The 13,623-nt window shown below is 43.0% G+C and overlaps 1 protein-coding gene across 1 annotated transcript in view; it reads left to right on the forward strand.

The window, feature by feature from the left end:
- Positions 1-5,862: 5,862 nt before the first annotated feature.
- Positions 5,863-13,623, forward strand: part of LOC138622402 (myosin-9-like) — a 29,930-nt gene continuing 22,169 nt past the window's right edge. Inside the window, exon 1 of the mRNA XM_069701168.1 lies at positions 5,863-6,156. The gene's annotated coding sequence lies outside the window, so the exon portion shown is untranslated. The remainder of the gene's footprint in view (positions 6,157-13,623) is intronic.

Consider the following 13,623-nt stretch of genomic DNA (forward strand, 5'->3'; position numbering starts at 1 on the left):
CTCTTTAATTTTCACCTTTACTTGTCTTCACTCTTACACCTGGACAAACCACAAGGCCTCCTTTCTCTCTTCTGTTAGAGTTGGTGTCAGCATGTACTGCAAGGCTGATGGACTCTGACCCTGCAGCACCGCAGTGGACAGCCGCTGGTCTTAAGTTTATCCCGCTCTATCCAGTTTCAAAACCATCTACCTGTCTCTCTCCACTGTCATTTGCTGTGCCGTGGTCCCAATTCATAAAATGGAAAGTGATAAATTTGTGTGTTATCACTGGATGTGGTGAATAATTAATAGAAGAATAGCTAGACAAGGCAGCAGAGCACTGATAAGGAATGAGGAAATAAAAAAGTTGACCTACAAGTGATTGCATATATTCACTTTTCATGCAGGGATTCTTTCTTCACACTTTGTAGGGGTAAAGTATTTCTGTGTCAGCATCTGCCAGAAACTGAATGAGGTCAAATGAGGCTGAAGCAGACAGGAGATCACCTGCTGTCAGAGAGCCCCCCCCCACCCCCCACCACCACCACCACCACCACCACCACCACCACACCATGTTTTCATCAACAACTCTTCTCTCACCACCCAAACTGAAAAAAACATTCCCACCCCAGCCTGCCTCCCTCCCCATCCTGGCATGTCATTACAGAGCCCTCAGCTGACAGAATCACAGCAAGGGGCCTTCAGACTACTTATTAAGGGTGCATCATTTGTGATCATCTGCACTTTTTGTGGTCCTGGCTTGGATTAGATCATCACAAATGACGCCTAGAGAGCTGCTCAGTAGCAGCCAGAGGCAGGCACCCAGTGGGTTTTTTCAAAAGGGGGGAAATTCCACTGGTATGACATAACCAGGTGCCAGTAAGTGGCCCAGATGTACACATTGTTATGAGCTGGCTGAAAGGCACTCCTGCATAGTTTAGAGATGTCTGGGACTGCATGCCAGCACCTTTGTGAATGATCTCTCATCCTCTGTTTGTTTGTTGTATCTTAATAGGCTGTTCTCAAGGCCTGAAGATTCACACACATGAATCAGTCTGCTCTCCTACACACACAGCCTCCACCCCCCCCCCCCCCCACACACACACACACACACAGCATATGACACACCATATGCCTCCTGCTCATCCTCTTTGTCTCTGCTATCAGACAGAGGAAAGAGTTGACTGAAGAGATGATGAAGGGCACCAAAGGTTCAAGAGCAGTAACCCTACACCCTTTTCCGCCAAAAACAATAGACCACACCTCCACCCTCGCTCTCCCTGCTGTCTCTCTCTCTCTTACTCAACCACTCTTGTGACCATATAAGGCAAAAAAAAAAGACAGGGGAAGCCAGTGGCTGCTGCTGCTGCTGCTGCTGAACAAGAGAGAGGCTAGAATTCTTCTTGTGAGTCTGTCCCAGTTTGCCCGCCTCCCTCTCACAGCCCGAATCTGTTCATGTCACTGGGCCAAATGCTTCATGCTTGTGTATGTGTTTGTTGGAGGTGCACACATGTATGTGTGTGAGAGAAAGAAAGAGAGAGAGAGAGAGCACCTCTGCAACAACACCCAGATCTGGCACAGCCTCCCAGCTTTCAGTGTTTGTAGTAAATACATAGCTGTATTTATATGTTCAACACATGCTGCCCTCCACCTTGTTAGGTCTCTGCTCTGTTCCAGACAAATACCAAAGCAGCAAAGACAAAGCAGCCAGTGTTGCTGTTTATATCACTCCCATCTTTTTTCCCATGTATGCTCATGGTATCATATTGACTTAGCATGCATTAGAGATGTTGTCAAGTAGGTAGACATCTCAACAAAGGAGGGAAAGCTGTTGAGTGCTTTCCCTTTACTCCACATTCCTTATGTTTGTGAGTCAACATGTGTCCTATCACCCCTTCCTGTGTACTGATTACTGAGGAAAGGAGGCGGAAGAGAGCAGACAAAAGGACACTCTGATAACACTCATTGCTGCATTATCCTAACAGCTGGAGTGGCTCTTGATGATTCGTTATGGCATTTTAGGTGCACACAAACAAACATGTTGCTTTATCATAAGAGGCTGTCTGACCTGTAGCAGGTTGTGTAACTGGAAGTTTAAACACGACAGGGAAATGATGAACAAAACTGTTCAGTGTTTGTCAGGTGAGTTGGCAGCCAGAAGATCTAGGTCAGATCTGAGCTTCATTATTAAAAGACACGTGTGTGTGTGTGTGTGTGTGTGTGTGTGTGTGTGTGTGTGTGTGTGTGTGTGTGTGTGTGTGTGTGTGTGTGCGCGCGCGCGTGCGCATGTGTGCGTGTGTGTTTGTGTGCGTGTGCGTGTCATGCATGAGGGAACAGACACACATGTATATATTCTCACCGAGACGCGCCTGCGTGAACACTCGCACACATGAACTCACACAAGTAATTACACAGCGAGAGTGGTCAGAGAGTTAACATGCCACCCTTTTAAGATGCTGTCGCTGAATGGGTCCCTTTCTTTCTGACTGGATGATATAATGGCTTTATGCACCCTGAATTATAGACACACCCTGCTGCTATTACAACCAACTGAAGGAAAAAGAGGGAGGGAGGGAACGAGGGAGTGAGATAGTGGGGTCAGGAGTGTCCATATTTGGTAATTCATGCCTGCGTTTTAATCCCACATTTCTCCCTGTGTCTTCTTCTGCTTGTTTTGAAGCTTTTCATGTTTTTATCGCATCAGAACTTTTTTTTTTTTTTTTTTTAATTATTTTTCCAATTTGTTCATTTTAATATTTTTTTCTGTGTAAGAAATCCTCTCTTTCTCTGCCCCTATTTCTCCACCTCGCTGCCCCCTTCTCCTCTCTCTGCATCTGGTCCTGCTCAAGTAACGGGCGACCTTTGACCCTTCAGCTGAAATTTGGGATATTTCCCATCCATCCCAGAGAGGGCGAGAGTGTGAGCTTTATTGATTTTCCCAGGAAGGCATGCTGAATGGTCAATGTTTCTCTCTCCTCCATACATGTGATGCCCAGCTGCTAAACCTATGGACACATTCCTCTCATAATGACACGTCGTGAACATAAATCACACATTGTACTGAAAATGTGACTTTCCTATGTTTGTCGGAGGATGTCAGCCATTCCTCTGGCCCTGTTGTAACATAAGGCGACTTCTGAGGACAAACAGGCATAACAGTTGCCTTTTGTGCAGTGCGATGACAATGTAGGTCATGAATAGTGTAATATTCCTGGACCTCAGAGCAGCATCATTTGTTTCGTTTCACCATGAGGTATTACTTCCTCAGAGAAGAAGGAATGACAAAATAGTGAGAGGTAAAGCTTTTGCTTGTCAGAGTAGAAGTACATGTACACATCAATGGTTACCAGTCTGTTGTTTTTTATACACTGCTCTGTCAGATAAACTCATGTACCTGTTCATTACACCACAGCAGTCATGTTCCACGCTGGTACATTTGGCTTTTGCGCTGGATGTTATCTAATGGTATTAATAATAATAAAAAAAAACAGGTGGTGTTACAATATTTTTTATACAGTTAACAGTTGATGTTAAGGTTGGTTTGGCGCAGTTTGCATCTGTTCTGCCACTGATCCAACCATGAGGTAACTATTACTGTTACCAGTCTGCTAGTTACCTATTTCAATCACTTATCCAACCATGTGTCATTTGTCTTTGGCTAAATGTAACTATTAGTTATTTTTATAGCTATTTCAGCTGCTTATCTGTTGCTTTCAGCTATTTCAAACATTTGTCTGATACTTTTAACTTACTATTTGAACTGTTCATCATTCGTTAGCTATCTACCATGTTTCAGTTGCTTTTATATCTAACTATCTAAATTTGAATGTTTGTTTTCTTTAATAATTAGCTGTCTATTTTGGCCATTCAGTCAAGCCTTGCTGGAGGTGATAACTAGGGCCAACCACCTGTGATTGATTGCTACCTGGTATGAGGATTACAGTCAGGGTTAGGGACCAGTTGACTGACAGTGACATAGAAGCATACAGTCAGAGTGTTTGTAGACCCAGCCAGGATACTCACTTTCTCCCTTACTTCTAGTTACTGTTTGGACCTCTCTGCATGCCTGCTAACTTATTCTCTATGAATTGCAGTGAAGGGTTCAGAAGCCACACCTGACCTTCGATGTGGATATTATTTTTGAATTACCCTATTCACTAAGAGTTTGTGTTGCCGATCAAAACCGACTGCAGATTTTAATCAGTGTTTCACACTGACATATACACTGATATTTGTTTTCCATTGCTAATGTCTCCTCGCTGGTTGTGGCATGTGTTGGCTCTGTGCCTTCAGTTCCACTCAGCAGACCAGGCTGATATTACCTAATCTGAATCCGAGGGGAGTATTTGAAGTAAACAAGGTTATAGACTTTGGCACTGCAGAGTTGTCATCACTACATCCATCACGTCACTTGTCCCTTTTTTGGGGGATCATTTATTCACACTGTCCCCCCCTCCCCTTCATTTTTCTACCAATGCCAAACTCCATTTATTCTTTTGTATTTGATATCAGCTATAAACATGTTTTATCTCTCCCTATTTTCTTTCTTTGTTTTTTTTCACAGGGACAAGTAATTTCTTATGAAAGAGCAAAAGAAAACAAATGTCAGGAGTGATTTGAAGGCTGAACAAGTGTTTTCTTTCCTTACGGGAATTAAATCATCACCAGCGGCGGTTCCCACGCGGCGTTAACGTGTCTGTTCATGAATGTAGACTTACCTGTTTATCTATCAATCAGATCTTATCTGAGAGGTGAATCAACTGCACATCAGTAAATGGAAATTAAAGAACAAGAGCACTGACAGAACACCCTGAATGGTGCAAATGGAGTTTTAAAAATTGATATCAGGATATTTAACATATGTTGATCAAACATATCTACATGAATCTGAGTTGTATTAATCTGGAGCAAAGTCGATGATTTTAAACTCATCCATCCTTAATTCAACATTTTATATACATCTCCATACGAATAACAAATTAACTTTTTTTTTTTTACTTAAAAACTCAAGCAAGCAAAGATAAATTGTTGAAATACTTTAATTCCCTAAAAGGGGACAGTGCGGTGAAATTATTCACTTCTAATAGGGACAAGTTTAAGGCCCTCAGTATCGAAGTCTCCTCAGGCCAGACACTAAATCTTTATGAGCTTTATTGGCCCCTTTTCTGCTGCTGACCTCTGACACCTATAAAGGGTCAGAAAACAGCTTTATTGTATAAATAGTGTGCTACACTATTAATATAACAACTATGTCTTCTTTATACAAGCACACAGAGGAAGGTGTACAGTTTCAAGTGAGTCAACCACTGCCAGATTTTCTGTTTACAAAAAGACTCCTTTGTCTGCAGAGTGAAAGTCTTCGACATAACATAACCACATTAGTGATATGAGTAGCAGTGAAGAATTTTCCAGACAAGTCAGTGTGTGAGGGATCTGTCTGACATTTGGCAGCCACACAGCATATCACAGCTGAAGCCACCTCTGAGACTTGTTTTCAAAGCAGACAGTGGTCAGACTGGACTCTGCTGACACATGAAGGGAGATCCTGGATGATGCAGTTCATCCTGAGAGTGACAGGTACTTATATGGTCATAAAAACCCTTAGCATGCACATACCTCACTCGTTAAACACAGCTTTATTGGTATCCCATCTCCTCCCTCCTCTCTCTCTCTCCACCCTTGCAAGTTCCCTTTTTTTCCCAATGCTCTTTGCCCGGTCCAGTCGCCGTCTCCCTTCCATCCCGTGCACGGCTTTGGCAGAATCTAATTGGTCCAAATTGTGTGACTTATCAAAGGACGTCTGCTATTGGCCGGAGGGGCGGGTACATGCGGGCCGGGACCCGCCTCTCTCTGGACCGCACCCTGGCTCCGGCGGGCTGCGCAGTACGCTCCTCTGAGTAAAATTACGCGAACTAGTGAGCAGCCAGTGGAAGAGGGAGGGCAGAAGGAAGAAGGGGGGAAGAGAGAGAGAGAGAGAGAAAAAAAACAGATAGAAAGAGTGGGTGACTGAGAGAGGGGGAGGAAGCGAGCGCTGTAGTTTAGCCTGAACTCTTTACGCAGCTGCTGTCGACAGGAAAAGAAGTTTGACCCACGGCGACGCGGACTGAGCCACTCGGTTGTTAGCCACCCTCTGAAAGGCGTCCTGCACCCCCTCCCAAAAAAAAAAAAAAGAAGCAGGTAATGTTTTAAACTTGACTACTTTTGTCTGCCATGCTCTCTGCAAGTCATTCAGTGCGCCCGTCACTGAACCAGGAAGCACGGGGGCCAGTTCACGGCTGCAACTCCAACAAGCTCTCCACGCGCAGGGCTGGAGTGGGACCTGCTTCACAGATTTAACCCGAGGCTTTCTTTAAAAAATTATTATTATTATTATTATTTTTAACTTTACAGCACTTTAACACGCGCGTTACTATCCCAACTTTAATACGCGGACTAGTGTGCCCCGTGTGAGAGATACAGGTCGCCAAGTACGGCTCCGGCTTTGTGTGGCAAGCTGGCGAGGAGCTAAAAAAGCCATAGCGGCATCGGCAGGAAGTGATTCGGTTGAATGAGTTGCAGAAAAATCCGGGGGAAGAGTAGGAGCTGCGGTGGGGTTGGAGGTGGAGGAAGAAGAGTGAACTCGGGCTACAAAGGACACCCGACTCGGTGTGTGATTTTTATTTTATTTTATTTTAGTTCACGGTTGAACTTTTCGGTGTGCAGCGGTCAGAAACAGACGCTGTGTGTGGCCATTAATATGTCTGGCTGGCAACATGACGTCACTGGTTCACCGGTGGACTAAAAAAAAAAAAAAAAAAAAAAAGCCCGGAGCAGCTTTTCCGACGCTGCCCAGTTTCAGCCCTACTGAACCATCTGCACGTCTCTTGCCTTTCTTTCTTTTCCCCTCCAGCTGCCAGAACAGGAATTTCAATCTGATTGAATTCACTAATAAAAAACTGATTATCTCGGTCAGTTGTTGTAGGTGGAAGAAATTAGTTGGTGTGTCGGAAGTCATATGAGTTGGGATGATGTGGAGGTTTATTTATTTTTTTATTTTTTTATTTTAATGTATGCCGCCGGTATTTATTTGGTAATATGCCATTTAAAAAATAATTTTATAGGTTTAAATTAGTTTGATTTAAACGTAAGATCCATTATCACTTCAGATATCAGCAGTGGTGGAAAAAGTATTCGTAGCCATTACTTCAGTAGGTATATAGCAATAAGAAAATATTCCAGTACAAGATAAAGTAAAAGCACAGAAGTATTAACACCAAAATGAGTGTAACGGTACAAGTACCTACTGGTTGGGTCCCTCTGACTGATATATTATCATATGTGATATCATTGTATATTTAATTTGGAAGCATCAGATTGTAGCTGCTGCAGGTGGCGCTAGTTTGAACTAATTTATGTGCAGTTTTATATCCAGGGACAGCAGAAAAATGTATGGGGTCGTCAGATGATTACTGGGAGAGGAAAGACGACAACAAAGTTCCGATTCACAAATCTGTTTTCAGTTTTTGGACTTGTTATTCATCCTTGAGTTTTAGTAAGATATTGCCTCATTGGAACATTTGTTGAAATGAAACCATATGAAAAGGTTAAAGGGGAAAAAAAAAAATAAATCTCTTATTTGGTGGAGCTGTTAACAACTCAAAGGCATCTGAAATGTGACCCCGAAAGTTCAACAGTTCGTGGAGTGGAAGTATAAGGTCGAATTAAATACAAGTACCTCAAAACTGCACTATAGCACAGTACTTGAGTAAATGTACTTGGTTACGTTCTATCACTTGGAAACAGAAGCCGGTGTTGTAACTGAGAGACATGAAGGAGAGGAGGTAACACTTCAAAGTGTTGGCATTCTTCGTGAAGTCTTGCAGGATGGTATGTTAAATGGCTGATTTATGAAGGAGGTTTTTCTAAATAAAATGATTCCCTGTGCTTAGAAACCCTGTATGGACACTGAAGATTGTCCATGTATAACATCTGGTCTAATCGGAAGAGATGATTTATGTTGAGGTAGATGAGCGTTGGGATAAATACTCTGGCTGTTACAGAACCATGTTTTTATCCAGAGGGGTTCCTGCAGTACTTTAGGTTTGTCCTCTAATTACAGTGCAGCCCGATGTGATGAGCATCAACAGGGCAGCATCAGTTTCCACAGCTCAAGAGAATTTATGACATTAATATCAAGCCAAGTTGTGCACATTTTTATTAATGTAACCCAATGATACAAATCTCATATTTGCCTCCGAGGGCTTTATGACTTGTAAAACATAAAATACTCTATAATCTCGGAGCCTTGGAATTTATCAAGGGCATTGAGTTTGTAGATGTTAAGGGTTTCTGGCGAACTGTGTGTTTGGAGGTGGAAATGTGGAACAGCAAAGGCTTCAAACAAAACTGCCTTCTGATTAATGCATTTTTTTTTTCCCCATCAGGTCCAGGCCATACGAATCTTTGCTCACTAAGCACATAATTGATCAAAAATACATGCTGCGGCAACATATTTGATGCAGATTTTCCTAAGATCTGTAGCGCGTCACAATCATCTGGCCTAATCGTGCCGTGTCGTGGTGCATCTATTAAATGTTGTGCCTCTTTGTCAGTACAATGTGTGTTTGCTCTGTAAGATGGCACATCATTGTGTTTGCACTCAAAGAAGCAAACAGACTGCCGTCCGCCTACACTCCCTGGTCATTTGGAGTATGGCAGGCAGGGAGGCTCAGTGTTTGGGGGAAAAAAAAAGAAAGGAAAAAAAAAAGAATGTGCATGAACTCAGCTTTAGGTCTGGGCATCGAAGCGTGTCCAGCTCAGGCATTCCTCCGCCCAAACCTGCTTTTTTATTGTACCGAGTGTTAGCGGTATCCTATGGAAGGAGCGCGGCACCTTTTCGTTCTCACCTTTTTGTTTTAATAGTTATAACCACACGTTTCAAGTCGGCCGTCTCCTGCCAAGAAGCTATTAATACCACAGCGTGAGCTTACCAGGTAATAATGTTTTGATACTCGGGCACAGAAATGATCAGGCACATCATGCTGAAGTACAAAGTACAGTAGCTGTTTCTGTGTGTGGTATAATAGCCTGTGTGTATCTCTTCTATTACTTTTATCAGGAGGAAGTTTCTTCAGATGAAATGCAGACAGTGTCATATAGCAGAGTAATCATATCAGTAAATTGCAAGCCCTCTCCGGGTCACACCAGGTGACGTAGTATGACATATCCTGTTATTGCCTTTGAGTCATTTTGTCAGATAAGTCCAAAATGCGTTGTGCAATAGTTTCTCTTGAGGCCAATCCTTCTCACTTATTGCCGGTTTTGGTGCTTTTGTAAACACCCCCCCCCCCCCCTCCCGCAGAGATCGTTACATTCCTTCACTCCTCTGTCAGCAATGGCCACACTTGAAGCCCCCCGGGAGGGTTATGTACTGTAGGCAAGGCAAAATTAAATGCAGACATCTCAAAATGTGAACGGGGTGATGGTGTGCGAGGCTGTTCACTCTGGACGAACATGCCTGTGGATGTTTAGATTTCATTGAAGGGTGGTTGTCCCGGCTGAGGCAGATTACTGGCAGGCCCCTTTTTTCCTTCAGTGCAAATGAGAGTCCACGGTGGAGAGGGCAGCATGACGCTGGTCTGCACATTGCAACCCACAGTTGTCCTCTGTTTTGAAGTCTTGGTGTCCTTATTTAAACCTGTGAAGTGTTTCCAATTTTTTGTCAGTATGTGACCTTCTAATTTCATCTATTGCTCCAGTAATCCCTTGTACTAAAATGGTTTGGAAAAGCTCAGAAAAAGAACTGTATTGTGGAGCTGAAATTGTTAACCCATACATTAGTCATTTTTGATTAATTTTTGTTCTTGTTTTGGTGAACGAAGATGCAAAAAACATCTCTTATTCCTGCTTGGGAAAAAAAATGAATTATGAGCTGGTTTCCATTGTCTTTATGACAATAAATGGAAGAACTAGGATTTGGACCTTTTTGATCAGACAAAATGAGCTCATTGAAAAAGTCAGCTGGGCTTTGAAGCATTGTGACGGGATATTTATTAATAAAGGCTTAAATACCAGCTTTAAACATGAAGAAAATAATTAGATAATTGCAGAAAACAATAGTTGTAACCCTTGCCTAATCAATATACAATGTGGGGAAAATAGTAAAGAACTAACAAGAGACAGACAGTTTTCTTTTAGTTTTTTTTGTGTGAATCCTACTCTATTTGTCAGCTGAGATTCATTCATGCCCTTCAGAGCAAAGACGCTACGTTACTTCACGAACCATGGCGGAGACGATCACGTAGTTACACTGCTGCTCAACAATGGTTGACATTAATTTTGTGTATTCAGGAACAGCCATAACGCCTATTTTGATTTCAGACTCTTTAACCTGCACGCATGCTGCATGTTTGTGTGCTACGTTGTGCAGTATATCACTAATGCTGACTAAAGCCCTTTAATTCAAGACATTCAAATGGCTACTTTTTCTTGAATGACTCTTCTATTATGGTCCTGCCCAAGCATGCGTCTTCTGGTCGACATGAACGGCATAATTAGCAGAGTGCTTGAACTGACGGGCCTCGCGGGTACGTTTGCAGTAGTAATCTTGGTGGGTTTCCTTTTCCTTTCGCCGCCTTTTATTTCTCACATTTCCATGCTGTCTCCGTCTGTGACTTCTGCTCCCACTCCACTACCTTCTGCTTTGTTTTCCCTCCTCTGTCCGTTTTCCTCTGCTTGTGTTTTTTTTTACCCCCACCCCACCCCACCCCACCCCCCTCGTCCTTTTACTCCCAGCACACACCTGTAGGGTTTCAATAGAGCTGAACAATAGCAGGAAATGACTGCACCCTGCCTTAAAGAAAGGACTTGTTGAGATTTCTGATCTTGAAGGACAGATCTTGACCGTACCTCTCTGCTGTTTGTTTAGATAGTGCTGCTTTCTGTTTTGTGACATTAATTGTGAGGTAATGCTTGATTAGAGATGACTGAGCTGCAGTCTCGCTTCCTCTGAAGGGCCAGTTTAAAGATCCCACTTTCTTTTCTGTTAAGGTTTTGGTAAAAGGAAGCACTTTCCACTGAACGAAATACATTTCCTGAAGGAATGTTTTTGAAAGTTTGAAACCATGCATTTGATTATTTAGTGTTGCGGGTTAAAGTAAAGCTGCACGAGAGACGACATAAAAACTCCTAAACAGAAAAGACTCTGTATGTGGCTTAAATAGACTTTGTCCGTGGTTGGGTGTGTGACTGCGTGGAGAAGTGTTTAATACTTTGGAGATTGCGAAACTCATTTACCGCAGACATTTTGAATTCCTTTTTGCTCTCTGAACTTTGAAACATGCTGCGTAATTATCGGTCTGCCTTCCTGCTCCTGTTGGACCTTTATACTCCCGTGTTATTCCTAATCGCTCTGCATACCAGATGTGCCGGTTGTCAAACTGGCATGTGGCTCTCTGAGGGCCCGTGGACACATTGTTTGATGAGATGATTGTTTGAAATGGGACAGCTTCGTGCTGTCTGAGAAACTTAAAGGGAGTGCCCCAAGCGGAGATGAGAAGGCTAAAAAAAAAAAAAAAACTGCAAAGGGGAAGTCAGGAAGGCTGTCTGGTGATAGACTGAAGAGGATGGGAACATGGGATGAATATTATGAACACAAGTGCAAAAGATTTCCTTCACTGGGTCTGTCAGAAAAAGACTTCACTGAATCATTCCTCTAAGAAAAAATTACTGCTGACAAACAGAAATGTGGATCTTAACTCCCGTCTGCATTCTTTCACTGTCTGTTAAGAGTTGCGTAACTTGCTGTCTATTATCTCGTGATCAATACTGTTGGACTGTTTCCATTAAAGGGAAAACTGGTGCTGTGCAGTATCTGCGCTCTTTGGTCATATAACCGGTCAGTGCGTTCAATGGTGGAACAAGATGGATGAATCATAGACATGGAGTTTGTTCTCTGACCCCCGAAAATGATGAGACCAATTCCTTTTTTTCGAATGATCTATCCAATTTTTTTTATCTGACGGTATTGGCCATATCAGAATCAGCAAAGATGTTGTCCGACACATGCAGAACAAAATGATTTAATTCATAGTTCTGTGTAATTGTTAAATTCCCAGTGAAGTTTACCGTTTCAATGCACTGATGTCACGTTTTTCATTAACCTGTCAAACGTGTATGATAACCTCATTTCAGTTGATATGTCGATATCAGAATATTTTTAACTTCCTAATATCAGTATCCGCATTGGCCCTAAAATTAAAAAAAAAAAAAATCCAGTATCTGCCGGGCTGCAGTTTAGGGTTGAGGATTCAAATGATAGTTATTTACCGTAAGTGCAAAATGGTAGTTAATGATATGAAAAACACTACCCCTGTCAAAATTCATGTACTACACAAGTAAGCAGACTACCTTGCACATCTACTACACGCTAGTGTAATAATGGAGATATGCGACTTGAGACTTAGAAAGAGACTTGACTTAGAAAGGGCCTCGAGTTGCAAGTGGTAGATGGCAGCGGCCGGCTTACAGTGCGGTGAAATTGGATCCTGGTCCGGGGCAGGAATGTGAAAAGTAATGTGGAAAGTGATGTAGATCTGTCATGCGTTGAGGTTATTTTCCACCAAAGGCTTAATTTACTTCTCTGTCCTTTTTAGAGCAGCTCAGCATGTGCTCAAGAAAACACCACTGTTTCTCCGCCTTGAAAGCCTCTCACACACACACACACACACACACACACACACACACACACACACACACACACACACACACACACACACACACACACACACACACACACACACACACACACACACACACACACACACACACACACACAACAAGTTCCACAAATGGCAAAATAGTTTTCTTGGTTTGTCATTTCCTCTTTCTTCCCCTCTCTTCTCCTTGCCCCACCCTTCCCACTTCCAGAGGAGGAGGAGGAAGAAGTGGAGAGAGTCGACATATGAGCCCATAATGAATTTTGACTGACTTGGTACCTTAACAGCCTCTGCCTCTCTCTCTCTTTCTCAACTCTTCCTTTCTCTCTCTCTCTCTCTCTCTCTCTTGCTCTCTGTTTCTCTCTCTCATTCTCCCTCTCTCTCTCTCTCTCTCTCTCTCTCTCTCTCTCTCTCTCTCTCTCTCTCTCGTTCTGTCTCTGTGTCTCTCAGTAGATCATCAGACAGTGAGGGGGATGGAAGTGGTAAAGGGGAGACTCAGAAGAGTCTTGTGCACCACAAACAGACTCAAGTGTAGTGTTTGTTGGACCTTGGACAGGTAACATAAACCCTTGAAGTCGAGCAGTCAAGTGTGTCAACAGTGAACAACAATATCCACAGCAAGAGGACCAGGGCTCAGGATGAGCAGGCTCAGCGCTGGTGTGGTGCAGTCGGTGGGAGTGCAGTGGTTATTGACTTTGCTGTCCTTCCATTAATAGTTCTGCCAATGGGGCATCAACACAGCACAGCTGGGTTCAGGACAGTTTGACTGTACATGGTAGAGCTGCTGTGGAGGTTGTCACGACTCCTGGTTTTTACTGTAACTCCGGGAGAATCAGTGAGGTGGAAAGGAATGAGAAGAAGTCTGATGGCTTCAGCTTAATAAAGTCTGACCTGCTTTTGTAAAAGGGGACTGAGGAGGACAAGCTCTTCCGTTTTTCGTTTTTCCTTT

Source organism: Brachyistius frenatus, unplaced genomic scaffold (genome assembly GCF_029030835.1).
Source record: "Brachyistius frenatus isolate BFR_SWC_R1_liver_20210118 unplaced genomic scaffold, ASM2903083v1 Contig_36, whole genome shotgun sequence".
Taxonomy (NCBI): domain Eukaryota; kingdom Metazoa; phylum Chordata; class Actinopteri; family Embiotocidae; genus Brachyistius; species Brachyistius frenatus.